The following is a 16052-nucleotide window of genomic DNA, read 5'->3' on the forward strand; positions in this document are numbered from 1 at the left end:
TTTTTTGCCTTTGTGATTTTATTTTCACAAACTTTCCTCGTATCTTTACTGTCTGCACTTGTCAATCTGATTTAATCCTCATATATTAATTCCCTATTTATAAATCGTGAATCTATTAGGTTGTATGTAAAGAGAACAGGAAGATAAGTTTGTTTTTAAAAATCACATATATTTTTGCAGAATAACATCACTCAGTAAAATGGAAGGACTTTTTAAAATCTGGTTGGCTCTTCCTCCTCTGAGCATACATGGGATTAATCATGTGATTCTTAAAGGTTACTTTTTACACGTTGCTATAAGTAGGAGTGATGCTGCATTGACGTCATATCAGAGTTATTGTAATTGCAAATTTCCAACTTGTAAATAGCATTCACATCAACATCGAAGGAATAATTTTGACTGGGAAGCTTTGATATATCAAACTGGACACTTACTGTGCAAGTGCCTGAAAGTTAAACAAACACAGACGCCTCACATCAGCCAAAAACCATCACTCAGTGTCATTAAAACCAAATTTAATAGATATGCTGTTATAATGTCAATACACAGTGTTTTAATCCTCCAACCCTGTAACCATGCAGCTGTCTTGAAAATGTGAACACTTGCCTCACAAGTCACTGATGTGGAAATCTTTATCATCTCTCCCATCCATCCTACAGTATATGATGTGAATGCAGCATAAGTCATTTGATAAATATTTATTATTCTTCACACTCAGCTTCAAGTACCTCTAAGCTGAATCTTTAGAGCAGTTTTAAGTGTAATTCTTTGATGTCGGGCCCTGACCATCGTTGTCTAGCACACAGTTTTCCAGCCACAGCAGGAGCTCTACATCAAACACAACACTGATAAGATGAGATTCACCAGTAGAGGGCCCTCTACCTGCAGCTCCAGGCTGCTGTTCATGACCTTTACTTCATCTGTAATTCACTAGACAGGAAGGATGGGATTCCCTGCTGTTAGAGCCCCTTGTTCATCTTTCCTCGAGTTCAGTGGCTGATCTTTTTCCATTTTCCCTGTAAGGAGTCTTGACAGCAGCAACACAAAGGTGTGAATGTTTAGTTTACTGAGATGCTCTGTGCGTGTGTCTGTGTGTGTCTGTAGAAAATCAACGGTATCCAATTTCAGTGTCTTTCTGCTCCTAAATTTGGTGAAAACCACAATGCAGCTAAATGGAGGACTTGCGTGCTGAGTGTTGACATGTGATGTCTGTTTGTCTGAGTTTAGGTACAACATTTCCTGCATATTTTGAAGAGGAAGTGAGCGTTTGCATGTATGTGGTTGCAGACTATAAAGAGCTGGGTGAAAGCTTCAGTTTTGCCAATTTACATGTTAAATTAAAGGGTTATATGCTCATCATTTGGTTTGAGAGACGTCCAATGAGACTTTATGAAACATATTTTAAAATGCCAGAAAATCTTAATACTGTGCTTCTGAAAATATGACATTTTAGAGGAAGTTCTGAACATTTCACCTTCTCTTTTTCAGCCTTTCTACATGAAGTCATCTAGTTCAGTTTGACCTTGCACCACTTGTATTTGGTAGTTTGTCAAAGCCTCCATTTTACAAATCCAATTTACATTATCATATATTATAATAGCTTTGTTTCATGTCCACGCCTTGAGGGAGGACTTGTACAGACAGTGATGGATTGAGGCAGACGTTAAAAGTGTTTGTTTTACCATTACAGCCTCATCCACTCAACTGCACATGAAAAGCCAGGAGTGTAAAACAGAAGTGAAGCTGTGGTCTGCAGACCAGACCTGACGTCAAGTTCTTTCATTATCCACAGAGGAAGCAGCAGCCAGCTCACCAGTGTTTATCTGTGGCTTTATGCACAAGAGTGGTGAGTGTTAAACATTATGTAATTGCATTTGAGAACACCCTTTTGAAAATAGCACTGGTCTGCATGTACATGGTTTTGTGTGAGTTTGATCTGTTTTTTTCTGATCTAATGGCGTCTGAACATATCCTGCAACACAATGCAAATGGTAAAATTGTCCCTTATATGCTCTATTTTTCTCTACTTCTGCAAAAATACACTAACTGTAGTGTAGAGTAAGTGTGCAACAGTGGAAACAGGTAGCTAGCGAGCTGTGATATTAGTCACATTGTGCCTCATGCCAGGAAGAAACAATATATCACCAGTGAAAGAAATACATTAAAACAGCAATAATTGAATTGTTTATTTATTTAGGTACTTGAGGGCAACATAACAAGTAGTAAAACAAGCTCCGTCTGCCAAACTTGCTGGAGAGGGAACGCTCAGCGGGTTTATCATGGCTCTTTTGCTGAAAACAACACTTATGAGAGATTTGAGAGTGAATCAAAACAGTAAAGTTGTGGGTTGTAAAACCAAAAAAAAGAGATGAAAAACACTCAAAAGCTTTCTAAAGGTGAAGGGAGCTGCAGAGTCGGTCGTCTCTATATATAATATTCTAGATGTGACTTCCTTTATGTTACACATCCTGCAGTCATTTCACCTATTGTAAATATAGAAATGTTGATTAGAGCAGCTTTTAATGCCTCATAGGAAGTAAAACTCAGTAATGAATGAAGGTAACATACACAGAGAGGTAAGGGTAGAAGGGTAAAGGGTAAAAGGAAATAAAGTAATCACCTCTGAGGAAGGCTTTATGCCAAAACACGTCAGTGGATTTGTCAGCCCATTGATTGGCAATAAATTCATCTAAAAGACCGATACATGAGGGGATTCTCTCTCTACTGTGCAGTGCCGCCTTTTTTCCTGACTTTGTTCTGAAGAACATAAACTGCTTTCTTTAAAGGCAGGCCGAACCACCAGACCACCAGACTGAATTTGCAGGAGAAGTGCACCTGTTTCCTCTTATATAACTGCTTTAGATATTAGATATTGTTTAGATTTAAGATATCGTTATTCTGAAGTCTGGATTTCAGAATGCATTTTTACACAGAATGAGGACTTTGGATTTTGCTCCCCATCTTTTCCGTTGGAGTCATGTTAGGAAGGGCTCACATCAGGACAGGAGGAATAATAACATTTTCTCAAATAGTGGCTGTTTCATAATAGGTACATCTGGGGTGAAAACACTCAGATATTTCTATGTTTGAAATGTTAGCAGTGCACATCTTTCCGCAAGATGTTTAAGCCTGTTGAGCAGGAAAAAAAGAAAGTAATTGTAGCATTTATAATACGTAGAGTTCTCTGAAGGACACACGTACTTGGATTGGGAAGGTTAGTACAGCGAGTGAATAGATGTAAGTTCAACAGAGTGTCTTTAGGGCAAAATAAAATAAAAACAGCAGAAAAGGATGAGGGTGTGTGTTTGTTTCAGTTTCATCCCACAGAGAGAAGACCATGACTGTAACCTCAGCAGCCACTCAGAGTAGTCAGAAATACCACAAAATAACTCACATTACGCTCACATGAAAGCTACTGGTTTACATATTGTCTTCACCAGAATCACATCATACAAATGTAAGGACACATTGCTCATTTGAAGAGAAACTATTCATCTCTTTAGCTGTTGGCGTGGGAGGTTTGTGTATACGGCTTTTTGCTGAAACAAACAAAACAATACTGTAAAGCTGCACAGTTTTCATGTATTTTTTAATTAATCAGAGCTGTTGCTGCTGAAATGTTTTGTTATATATATCATTATAAAGACCCAAATCTTCACAGTATCACCTGTATATACTGTACGTGGGTTATGGTTATACTGTATGAGGGTTCAGATCTCTGGCTCCTTTTGAAAGGCATTGAGTTTGCTTGTTATGCAATCCTGTCCTTTCTTTGGTGGTGCTATAGTGATTGTTACCAAGGACGTGTCTAAAGCCTGCAGACTACTCGAGTAGGATTGTTACATAACGCTGCTTGTCTTTTTGTGTTTTCTCTTGTCGCCTTGCCCGCTGAACTCGAGGGAGAGTATGACGTCTGATGGGATATTACTTTACCAGTCCCACATGGCCCAAGTCATGCAACCAGATAGATACAGAAATATACTGCTGCAACCTTGCAACAGTACCTTTTTATTTTGCAACTTAATATTTATTTATAATATTTATATATATTTTTCATATTTATAATATTTGTATTTATTTACATACAGTTTACTTACTTATTGAGTTGTTTTTTTAACATACATTATAGATAATACATCCATTTTTCTTCAAAACATATGGAGTAGGAATAAAGATGCCTCCCATACTCTCTCTCCTTACACCTTTCTGTCATCAACTCATCTCCACCTGTTCAATCATCCAGTCATTGTTCACCCACCCTGTCAGTCCTCACCTGCCCCCCCAACCAAGTCCCTCCCACCACCCCACACCCCCCCATCCACCCATTGCTGTGTTTCCAGTCTATTCATACAGTAGTAATATTTGAATAAAATATCATCCTGTTAATGGTTGATATCACTCGTATATCTGTCAGTTCAACATGAAGCTACAGCCAGCAGCTGGTTGGCTTAGCTTAGCATAAAGATTGGGAACAGGGAGAAACAGCTAGCATGGCTCTGTACAAAAGTAACAAAATCTTCCCACCAGCACCTCTAAAGCTAATGACGCATTATATCTCCTTTGCTTAGTCTGTTCAAAAAGTTTAAAAACAGCAATTTGTGGTTTTACAGGGGGTTTTATGTGCTGAAAACCACTCGTTACTGATTAGTCACTTTCTTGCCGAGAGTTAGATGAGAATCTTGATACCACTCTCATGTGTGTACGCTAATTATGAAGCTACAGACGGCAGCTGGTTAGGTTAGCTTAGCATTAAGACAGGAAACAAGGGGAAAAAACGTGTGCGTGAACTGTAAAAACAAGTACAAAAACAAAACACTGTGGTGTTATGACATTGTTGGCCTGGTGCAGTGACTTCCTGCAGTCTCAACTTGATGCTTAGCAATGCAGCCAAGAAACAGTCCAGCACATAACGCTCAATAAAACCACAACTTGTCCTTTTTATACTTTAGTTTTCATACCAGTTAAGAAAATGAGATATAATGTATTGATTAGTGAGCTTTAGAGGTTCTGGCGTGCAGATTTTCCAACAAGTCCGCTAGATTAAACGACCAAATAAATTTTTTGAACATGTGCACACCAGAACATCTCATAGAAGTGTTTTTTTAATCTGGCGCCTCTATCTGCAGTAATCGACGGGACATCGTAATTTATCTGTGCTTTCCAAAACTGTAACAAAATGATCACTTTGTTAAAGAGTGGGTTGACACTTTTTCAAGTCTGTCTTAAAACAACTGTCAGGTGTCCATATGAACATTGAAAGAGGTTTTCCTTGCTGTAATCATTCCTTCTGTTCATACTGGCCGTTAAATAGATCCCTTTCAAAGTGATGGAGGCCAAAATCCACAGCGTGTCCACACAGTCATTTTGTGCAAAAATGCATTTAAAAGTTTATCTGAAGTTACCTCAGAAAGTGTTTCCCTGTTGAGCTGCGGTGGAAGTAAAGTAACAAAAAGAGGGACTTTGGCAGTGAAAAGACTGTAATGTTGAAAGATATCTACTTGATTTGACTAATTTGGACGGCTGAAGCTTCATATTACCTTCCGATAAAGATCATTTTAAATATTTGCACAGAAGGAGGCCTGTGGGTTTTGGCCTCCATCACTTACACTGTAACTGCAGTATGAAGTAATCTTCTAATGGTCATTATGAACAGGAGGAGTTATTACAACAAGGAAAAATATTTCAATGTTCACTTGGACCCCTGACCATTGTTTTAAGACGGACTTGAAAAACCTGTAAGGTTAGAGGAACATGTGGTGTGGGTTAAAGTTACTACTTCCCTAATGTTAGGCGACCTTTGTTTGTCACAGCTACAATAATAACCACAAGGTTAAGACTGGGGGACGATTGTAGCTACGGTTTTTAAAAAAATGTCCGGACTCGTAATTGGAATCAGGAAACAAACAGCGGTCCACTGCTGCATTATAACGTCCATCCACCACCTCCTCCTCTGAATGTAGAAATTTATCTAAATATATAGATGTCATCTTTACTGTACCACTGCTCCCAGTCATAATTATTACAGCTGCTAGATGACATCTGTCACTCAAACGTAACTACATGTCGTTTCTACGATCTATTGTGTTGTTTTTCTTGGGAGGACAGTCTCAGATTTTGCCACCTTCACACAGAGCCAGACTAGCTGTTTACCCCTGTTTCCAGTCTTTATGCTAAGCTACGCTAATCAGCTGCTGGCTGTAGCTTAATGTTTAACTTACAGATATAAGAGTGGTATCAACCTTCTCATCTAACTCTCACCAAGAAAATAAATAAGGGTATTTCCCAAAATGTCAAAATATTGCATTAATGCTTAGAGTCTTTTACTTCTGCTTCATGTTCTCCAGACAAATACAAACAAAAACAGCCTCCAATCACGCTATCTTGATGTAGCTCTCTGTCAGGAGCAGACTGTGAAGTACAACTGAGCACTTGACAGTTCAGCAGGCTGGGTCACGGCAGCTAAATCTGCACTCAAACGGTCTAGATATAGCACATGTCTGTGAGCTGGTTGTCAGAGTTACACAAACAGAAGACTGAGGAGAAGCAGAGAGAGAGAGCGTATCAGAGTGAAGTGAGGAGAGATATTTTCACTCTCAGAGTCTTTATACACAAGTTGTCCTCGGCAGCTGGGGAGGATTAGGATGGTCAGGATGTTGGGAAGCGGGTGGAGGATGCCTGTGGCACCGCAGACATTCAGAGAGGCATTCCTTGCAATGTTGCGGCTGCTGATTCACACACAGCTGGGAGGAAAGTGAAAGAGTGGCAGGTGCACACACCGCTGTAGGAAGACGTTAGATGATTGACAACTGGATCAAAGTGTGGACGATGTTGTAGTGATGATGAGGAGGAGATCAGGGTGAGGGGTGAGAACGTTGATGGGACGCCTCGCAGCCACTTTCTTTGGCATCTTCAGGATGGACATGAATGTAAGAGAGAGAGCGACTCATTGTGTGGTCAGCTGACTCACCATATAGGAGCGGATACTGGGAAGGAAGCACGTGCTGGTTGGCGGGGGCTGGGGCCGGGGCGTTTGTGAGTAGTGTACTATGTGTTTGGTCTTCGACAGAGGCACAATTATTCCATTTCCTGTCACACCAGAGGAATGCAGGGTGAGATTCTTGCTCTGTGAGTCGTGCCCTCTCACCTGCCATCACCATACGGATACTGTTTCATCCGTGCCTTTCCCCACAGCCGGGGGAATTTCCCAGTTTGTGCGGTTGCACGCATGGAGGAAGTTACAGAGTTTGTATAAGCCGTGTTGTTCTGATTATAATGGGATACTTCAAGTTGTGGCTAGTTACACCAAACTACAGTCCTGTTTTCTCTGCGCACAATTTGTTTTGCTCATTTAATCTGGCCATAAATGAGGGAAACCAAAGAAAAATACTGTTGTGTGGTGTTTTCACAGCATTATAGACTTTCAGATATGAGCAATGGAGGGAAATAAATCAGAGGGATTTTGTGGATGAAGTGTGTAAATGGAGTAATTGCTTGTTTGCATTGGTGAGACCAAAGATGCTTTGTCATGCTGGGTGTGTAACGTTTATGTGTGTGTGGGTGTGTGTGGGTGTGTGTGTGTGTGTGTGTGTGTGTGTGTGTGTGTGTGTGTGTGAGTGAGCAACTGAGAAGCTGATACTGTGAATTTTATAGGATTTATGACAGTTTCTCTTGTGAGAACTTGTTTGTTAAGACTGTTAAAACATTCATATCTGCAATGTTTTCATCCTTATAAGTTTCTGTAAATATAGATATTGGTACAGTGCAGTTTATCCGTCTGTGCGAGAAAGAGAGAGGGAGAGAGCGAGCACTTAAAGGGCACATATTATGTTTTTTTTTAATTTTGTGTTATTTATATACTGTTATAATGTCGGATATTGCGGCTGAACATAGTAAAAATTCCAAAACTTGAGGTTAACGTATATAGAAATGCTCCCTTCAAGTCAAAAGTCAGGGCTTCAGCCTGCTCTTTGTTTCAATTTTGCTGATGAGCTGACGTCGGCTCATCGCGCATGCCCGTAAACGGCCGTTCCGTAGTCTTGGTTGCTAAGGTTGTTGTTAAAGTTTTTCCGTGTGTCGTTGTCCACTCGCAAATTTCAGATCAGATTCCATCTCGAACATGTACGGATGTATTTGAGACGTTGACGTGTCGAGTAAAGAACGAGAAAAAGTAGTGAAATCCTACTGTGATGGTTTGTCGCGGTTTGTCGCATAGTTTGTTAACGTTTCCTCCAGAGCCGGCGGAAGTCTGCCGAGAGGAACCTTCTAAGGGGGATGGAGGCATTAAAGAGACAGGAGCTAAAACCGCCTGTTTCAGACAAAGGCTGAACTGAGGGGCTGCATAAAGGGCCAGTATGAGATAAATAAGGAGTTTTTCTAATCTGTAAATCATACGAAGATAGTCCCGTAGAGCCCCAGGTTAAAAAATATAGATCTGTAAATGTGCATGATTTGTCCCCTTTAAGCAGATTCCACTCTACATTTCATATGCTCTGTGACTTTATCTTGTCAGAACATTCACATCTTTACTGTTTACGTCCTTAAAACTAACTGTAAATATAGATATTATTACAGTGGAGTCTATCTGCGTGTGTGTGTGTGCGTGTGTGTGTGTGCGTTATAAAGGGGGGGGGGCATGTGTGGGAAGCCGTGTTGACTCAGTTTCAATAATGACTCTGGCAGAGCAGTGGATGAACAGCTCACACTGACTGTAAAGAGCAGAGAGAGAGGCAAGGGGGCTGTGCTCTCCCTGGCATCTCCATCTCATAACTCCTCTGTCGCTCAGTGTGTTCATCATACACACACACACACACACTCACACACACACACACACACACACACATACAGACACATACATACACTGTGAAACCAACCCTGAGGACTACAGCACCAACAGTACAGTATAAGACAGGACACTTCAGTGCAGCACGGGGCGGGACCGGCTTTCAGTCGGAGCAGCAAGTGTGAAAACGTCTCCAGGGAGGAAATCATCCATCGTGTGGTAAGTGACGGATCATTTGCAACAGGTTAGTGTCTGTTTGTGTGTGTTCATTTTCTCTAAATTAATAGTAAATCAGCGTGATGAGGAGACAGATGCTGTTACACGTTCAATTCTATTAATTCACAAGTCATGTTAAACTGCACAATTCTGTGAGTTGTTACAGAAAGTGACACAGCAGTTTCACTTTCAGCCTATTTTTGAACAGCAGTCAGTCACCTGTAGCCGTGCTGAGTGATGTTATCTACCACTTCTTTAGAAACTTGCTGTCAGGGCTTGTTTGTCTTAACAACGGTTTTGTCTCTAATAAAAGTGAACAACTCTGGCACGAACACAATGAACAAGTTTGTGGTTATGGTGGCAGGGAGATTAATCAGCAATCTCTCCAGGTGGAGCTCCAGCGAGGCTTCTTCACTAAGTAACTATCTAGTGATCAATGATACAAACATTAGATTGTAATCTTTCTGCCTCTTAGATCTCTCAGAGAAATCACTTTCCCTCTCCGTCTGTTCTCACAGATTAATGTGATGCTGCCACTTGATGGGTTTGTAAGATTGACTTTCAAGCCTCAGCATCCTTCAACGTTTTATTGAACTGCTGTGGGTTTGTGTGTGTATCCATGCGGCACTTTCTGCCCACATTTTTGCTCTTTTGCTCTCAAATCTGGTTGCTGCGCTTGTGAGTGCCAGGTGACCACACCTGGATCGTGTCCTACATCGATGCAGATATATTTATAGCTACACAACGCACTCCCCAGCAAACCTCATTCTGTCATTTAATTCCTGCGTGTGATGAAGTCTTCCTTTGTCTGCACTGTCACTGATCCCAGGCTAGGCGATAAAGGTCTAGACTAATTAAAGGCAAACTGGCAAGTCTATAAAATCCCCCGGTTACTCATCCTCCAACATCAAACAGTCACATTTATTTTCCATATTTTGACAAAAATAAATACATTTGTCGCGTTCTCTCGTCCTCATACATAAACATCACTGTGGTTGATGTTTTCATAAACAGAAGGCCGTCCACTGGTGTTTGTGTTTGCTGCTACTTCAAAATGACGAGGAAATGTTTTTTTATGACTCATCTGTCACAAGGTTGATTGCATTAAATCCAGGAAGCAGAGGAGTTGTTTTGGCCCATGATGCAAGTACTTGTTCAAGTGTTTAGATCATAGATGATATAAAGACAAGGAGGTAGACTGACTTAACTTCAAGGTCCTTTAATTAAGGTCCTACATGTGACTTAACTTCAAGGTCCTATAATTTGAGACAGTTGGGGATGGGTTTCCACCATCTGGTCAACTGCCCAGCCAGGCCAACTGTACTGAAGTGCTTTGAGAAATTAACAAGGTAGAAGAAAGTCAGGAGGTTGTGATACGTCGCAAAACAAGCTAGCGAAGCTCTGTAAACGGATCTACTGAAGACTGAAAACGTTAACGCTGTTATTATCTTTGGAGTTATTTCTAAACAAACTACTGTAACTGTAATCTTTGTGGTGAAGGAACTTGTCACCCAGTGCAACAGTGTGGCTCAATAATGTGTTTTTAATAGTTTTTGGACAACAATGGAGGTCTTTGGGGACAAAAGAATATGATATATGAGGCTTTGGATACACACACAATACTTGTAAGTAAAATCATTTTATTGTTGGTTTGGCTCTGCACATGAGATTGACAATAAGAAAAATATTGAAAAGCCTTATCCTTTAAAGCTTATTCGCCTTCTTGCCAAGAGTTAGATGAGAAGATTGATACCAGTCTCTATTTCTTCTGTTAAATATGAAGCTACAGCCAGCAGCAAGAAGACTAGAAGGAGGTGAAACAAAATCTACCTACCAGCACCTCATGGTGACAACAAAACTCAAGGAAGTCACTGACGTGCAGCCAAGAAATAGTCTGGCACATGACCCCCCTCCCCCTCGTAAAACCACAATTTGTCCTTTTGCACTTCTCTCTTTGTACAGATTAAACAAACAAGGTATAATGTGTTATTTGTGGGTTTTGGAAGTGTGAGTTATGAGAGTTATATCATTCTTCTCATCAAATTCTTGGAGAGGGAGCCTTTAAGCATATTTTCCAAAGTATTGAATTATTACTTTAACCTGAAGGATTCAGGACCTCATAAATGAAACTGATATTTTTCTGTCATTACATGAGCAAAAAAGCACTTTTCTTTGGAAGTAGATCATCCCGGCATGATTCAAAGAATGATTTGAATCTGCTGCAGTGACTGTTTCAGATAATCACTTGATGTCTCCCTAAGGTGTGGCTGACTCATGCTGCCCTCATGTGCTTGAACTTCCAACTGAGCAAATTCTTCAGTCGATACTCAGGAACCGAAATGTCAGTTCTGCTTTTGGTTAGATCAACAAGCCTTTCGTATTCATGTCATGATGAATAGGAGACATTTCTACAGGAATACACCTCTATCACCTGATTCACTGATTCTCCGCTTTCCCTCTTTCTGCCTCCTGATCACATGATTGCACATATTCATGGGGTTATACCTTCCGTCATTAAGGATAATTGCTCCGCTCTGCCCTACGTGTGAACTCACTTAAGCATGCCGGGGAGCATTCACTTCAGTACGAACATGAAGCTGCAACCAGAGACACACCACCTTTCAGTATAAGCTCAGGGGAACGATACGTTACAATCATCATATCCTCCTCGTCCACGAGTCACCGCTGACTTCTCTTCCTCATAACTGGGTGATGACTGACTGACTCACTCTGAATTCTCGGCTGCTTGATGACACAAGACAAAAATATTGTAACAATGAGAGACATATTGATGACTTACCCTTCTCTTTGGATGCATCCTGGGGTCACTTAGCTGCAGCTCACTCATCATCCCAGTTTTTGTGATGCAGACTATTTGCCAACAGTGGACAGAATTTAATTTCCCTTCTCTTAACTCATCCAGTGTTGTTTTTGTGTGATGTGGCACTGAAACAAATCTTTTCCGTGAATGAAAACATTCGTTATTCAGTTTCTTTTATGCCTCTGCGTGTTGGATTTATATTCATTTTGGTGAGATTTGGCCCGTGAATGTGGTAGAAAGGAAGTGGAAGAGAAGATGTGGTGAACAGAGCGTCCATATGATAAACCTTCAGCCCCTTTCAGCTCCTGTTCAAATGAAGCCATCTGGGAACAAACATGAGTCACAGCTCCTATGTGGAAGCATTATTTTTAGACCTGCTAGACCTGTTAGACCTTTATGTTGCGCATGTAATATCAACAATCTCAGGTCTTTCTATAGCTCAGAAAGAACCACAATGCAATGTTTTACCTAAATTCTCCTCTCTCTTCTAGTCGACCTGCTGCTGTTTCATCCCGTTCTCAGTTTTTTCCCATCACATTTCAATTTTTTCATTTGAACGCAGTACTTTACAGACGCCAGCAATGTCATGACACCCTTTGTTGACTGGTGTTTAACCTTACAGATGAACCATAATGGAGGATTTGTCCTTGTAAGATGATGACTGATGACGCAATGAGAGAGCAGCATTCAGGTGTCCAACCAGCCTCCGAGTCAATTCATTCTTAGTTTTCTCCATCAACTTCTACCTTTGTAAGAATTGTTTGATATTTTATTAAAGACAATTATTAGCTTTCTTGCTGAGAGTTACCCGAATAGATCAATACCACTCCTCCTATATTTGTCTGTTTACGCTACAGTCAGGAACTGGTTAGCTTAACATAGCATAAAGATTAGAAAAAGTGGAAGCAGCTAGCTCGACTCTGTCCAAAGGTTAAAAAAAAAAATCTGGTGACGTCACCTCTAAAGCTCAATAATTAACACATATTTGTTTAACTTGTACAAAAACCGAAGTGTAAATGACATATTGTGGTTTTCTGGGTGGTATCTAACTCTCAACAAGAAAGCGAATAAGTACAATCAAAGTCAAAAAATGTCAAACTTTTCCTTTAAGGACAGAAGCTGATGGAGAAAAGGACATCTTACCAAGGACAAATCCTCTGCTCAGTTAGTCTATAAGGTTAAATGCAGGTCAAAAAAGGTGTTATGGTGTCACCTATGTCTATAAAAATCACTTCCTTTATATGAAAACATAGAAATGTGATAGGAAACAACAGGTGATGCAATGTAACAGCAGCAGGTAGAGTCGAAGAGAGAGGAGAAATAGAGGATAAACAAACTGGAAGGTAGATTTTGTTACCTTTGGATAGCGGCGGGCAAGCTGTTTCCTTCTGTTTCCACTTTTTATGCTAAGCTAATTGGCTGCTGGCTGTAGCTTCATATTTAGCAGATATAAGAGTGGTACCAATATGCTCATGCAAGTCAGAGCAAGAAAGCGAAGACGCATTTTTCCCAAAATGTCAAAACAATTCCTTTAAAGCCGCTAAGCTCCCATAATCCACCGACACAGGTGTTTTCACTTTTGTTACCTGATTAGACTTTGCCTTTTAGACTGTGTGGGTGTGTACAAAAAAACTGGACTTGATTTAAGGTGAGACAATTTACCCTGTTATCATTTTTATAAGTACATATAGTTTATACCACCAATTTCAACCTGGCAAGCTGTCTAAACAGTATTTGGAAACACCTGTGTTGGTGTGCGGGAACTTAAAAAACACCTTTATTAATGCTAAAAGTACCAAATTAACAGCACAGCTTTATCTTTTTGATGTATCTTGATGTGTGCAGTATAATTTCAGTCTGAAACCAGTGTTTATCATGATGTTTGTGATGAGTTTGGCTCCAGCGCTGCATGCTGACCCAGGTAGGTGGAGTACCAAGAGACACCCGGGAGTTTCCTGCAAGCTTTGCTGACACTGCCTCTACAGAAATATCTCTTTTAAACTTCATGAGCTTCACTTTAAATTTTTTTCCATCATTGCAGGGTCACTACTTTGTCTATGACTTGCAATATGACCACACCCTCTGCTGTTCGTTTGTAGAATCGCCATCCAGCAGGGAGAGGAGAAAATACACAGGACGGCAGCAACAGCAACTTTTGGCTTCACTCAGCATCCAGTTAGTAACAGGAGACATGACACATTTCCTCCCACAGTATCAAGCATCCTTTTTTCCTGTATCCAACATGTACTGTGCTGCAGGTTTAAGCCTGTTGTTGAGTGAAATACTGCACTCAGAAACTGATTTCATCTGGTGACGTAGATGTTTGTACCCAGTCTCTAGCACCATATGAAATCAGTGTTCTGGGAGGTGGACTATCAGCGTGTACAGACGCTGTACATGAATAAACTGAAATATGATATATTCTTCTTGTGAGCCAAAAAGTAGGTCATGTTTGTGTAAATTACTGTACTCCCTGTGCTGCTTTATCCACTAAACTGGTCACAGCTGCTGTCCTGCTTCTCGTTATAGTTACTTTTCCCTTCTTTGTGCCCCTTATAGCCTCAAATATACATGTACTGTACATTCCTGTGCTTGATGTTGTTTGAAGCATTTTGAACGTCTGGTAACACCTGATGGCATGCTTTTCATCACATTATAGAGTTTCTCTACTTTTTTTTTCAACTGGATGTAAAATGTATCATTTAGATTTTATTAAAACAAGTGAGTGTATGTAACATACTTTACATATTTCTAAAATACTGAATTTTACCTGCATTTTGTGGTAATAAAATTATAAGATTATACAAAGTTTTTCTTGTGTCCTGAGTAAATGTCCCAGCAGTAAGAAACATTTATCACAATAAAGCTTCTCAGTGCAGCTACTGTATGTTCACGTTACATTCATCTGAACCCTGTTGAACCTGGAGATGAGGCTTTATTTCTTCTGAAGATTCACTCCATCTGAAATCAAAATCACCTTACTCAATTGTTGATGGCACAAATAATCTCTCGAAGTTAAATATGTTTGATCTTTTGATTGTTTGTATGAGAAATGTCTAAAAGTCTTGTCACCTGTTGTGTCGATGGAGCAAATAAAGAACTCATGAAACATATATTCAAGTGGAGATTTAAAATTCATTCTTCACCTTGAAAACAATCTCACCACAAGGTCCGTTTAGTAGCTGTTCGCTTTCAATCATATAACACTATTCTCCCCAGCAAAACAGACTTTGCCCAACAATCATAAAACTGAAAATTTCCATTTTTCCAGGCACGTTAAGCGCTTCTCATCCATGTTGGCTTGAAAGTTGAGATTGTATACGGTCAAAAGCACCGGAACAGCTGCTAAATGGATCTCAAGATAGATATTTAAACATTTACAATTCCAGCAGGATAACTGGACTGAAAGGAAGATCATACATTGTGATTGAAAGCTCTAGAACAGCTACTAAATGGACTTTGTGGGATTGTTTTCACTCAGACAACACTTAACCTGTGTTGCAACAAATATTGAGGCTTCTTCTCATAACTGCGAGCCATCCGCATGAAGTCAGAGTACATTTTGTCCATAATGTTATGAAGGTACTACAGCAGTGATGTCAGACGCCGTATATCATGTGACCGACAGGTATCCTGATTGAAGTGGAACAGATGAGACGATGATGTGCTCATGAAGGACACAGCTGTAGGGTCCTGCTTGACTGATGGTTGGGTTGTCCCTTAAAGGACGGTCAAACAGTGTACTGATAAAATCTAATCATGATCCTCATATGATTTATTACTTAGATGAAATTTAGAGGGAATTAGAAAGTATTTCATCCATATGTTGGAAATTTTTCATTGTGTGCCTTTACATGGAAATGAAAATAGTGTCTGAGGTTTAGAGTATTTGTTAAAAGCAACATGCGTCTGCTGAAAAAACTCTGAATGCTGATGTTCATTTTCATAATATTTACATCTCCGACTCTGAGCTCAAACTAGTCTATCTATTCAATGAGACGTTTTACATAGTGAAATTTTATTTTCTCTGTATATGTTTATTCTTCTTCCTCACTTCAGTCCTCTGGTTTTTTTAACCCTTTATTATTCAGAGAGGTTTCACTGAGATAAAGCCTCTCTTTTGCAGGAATTTATTGATCACATTCACACAGTTACACATTACAACCACAGACTGATCTGCCGGCCACTGAGCAGCTTCACTGGAGCAGTTTGGGTTAAGGGTCTTACACAAGGGCA

The 16052-nt window shown here is 40.1% G+C and overlaps 1 long non-coding RNA gene across 1 annotated transcript; it reads left to right on the forward strand.

Moving 5' to 3' along the window:
• The first annotated feature begins 8595 nt into the window (after positions 1 to 8595).
• LOC121897636 lies at positions 8596 to 14929 on the forward strand. The gene is made up of 2 exons (XR_006096267.1): positions 8596 to 8998; positions 13916 to 14929. It is a non-coding gene; the product is annotated as an uncharacterized LOC121897636 (long non-coding RNA).
• The last annotated feature ends 1123 nt before the right edge of the window (positions 14930 to 16052 follow it).

The sequence above is a fragment of the Thunnus maccoyii genome, chromosome 5, assembly GCF_910596095.1.
Source record: "Thunnus maccoyii chromosome 5, fThuMac1.1, whole genome shotgun sequence".
NCBI classification, from domain to species: Eukaryota; Metazoa; Chordata; class Actinopteri; order Scombriformes; family Scombridae; genus Thunnus; species Thunnus maccoyii.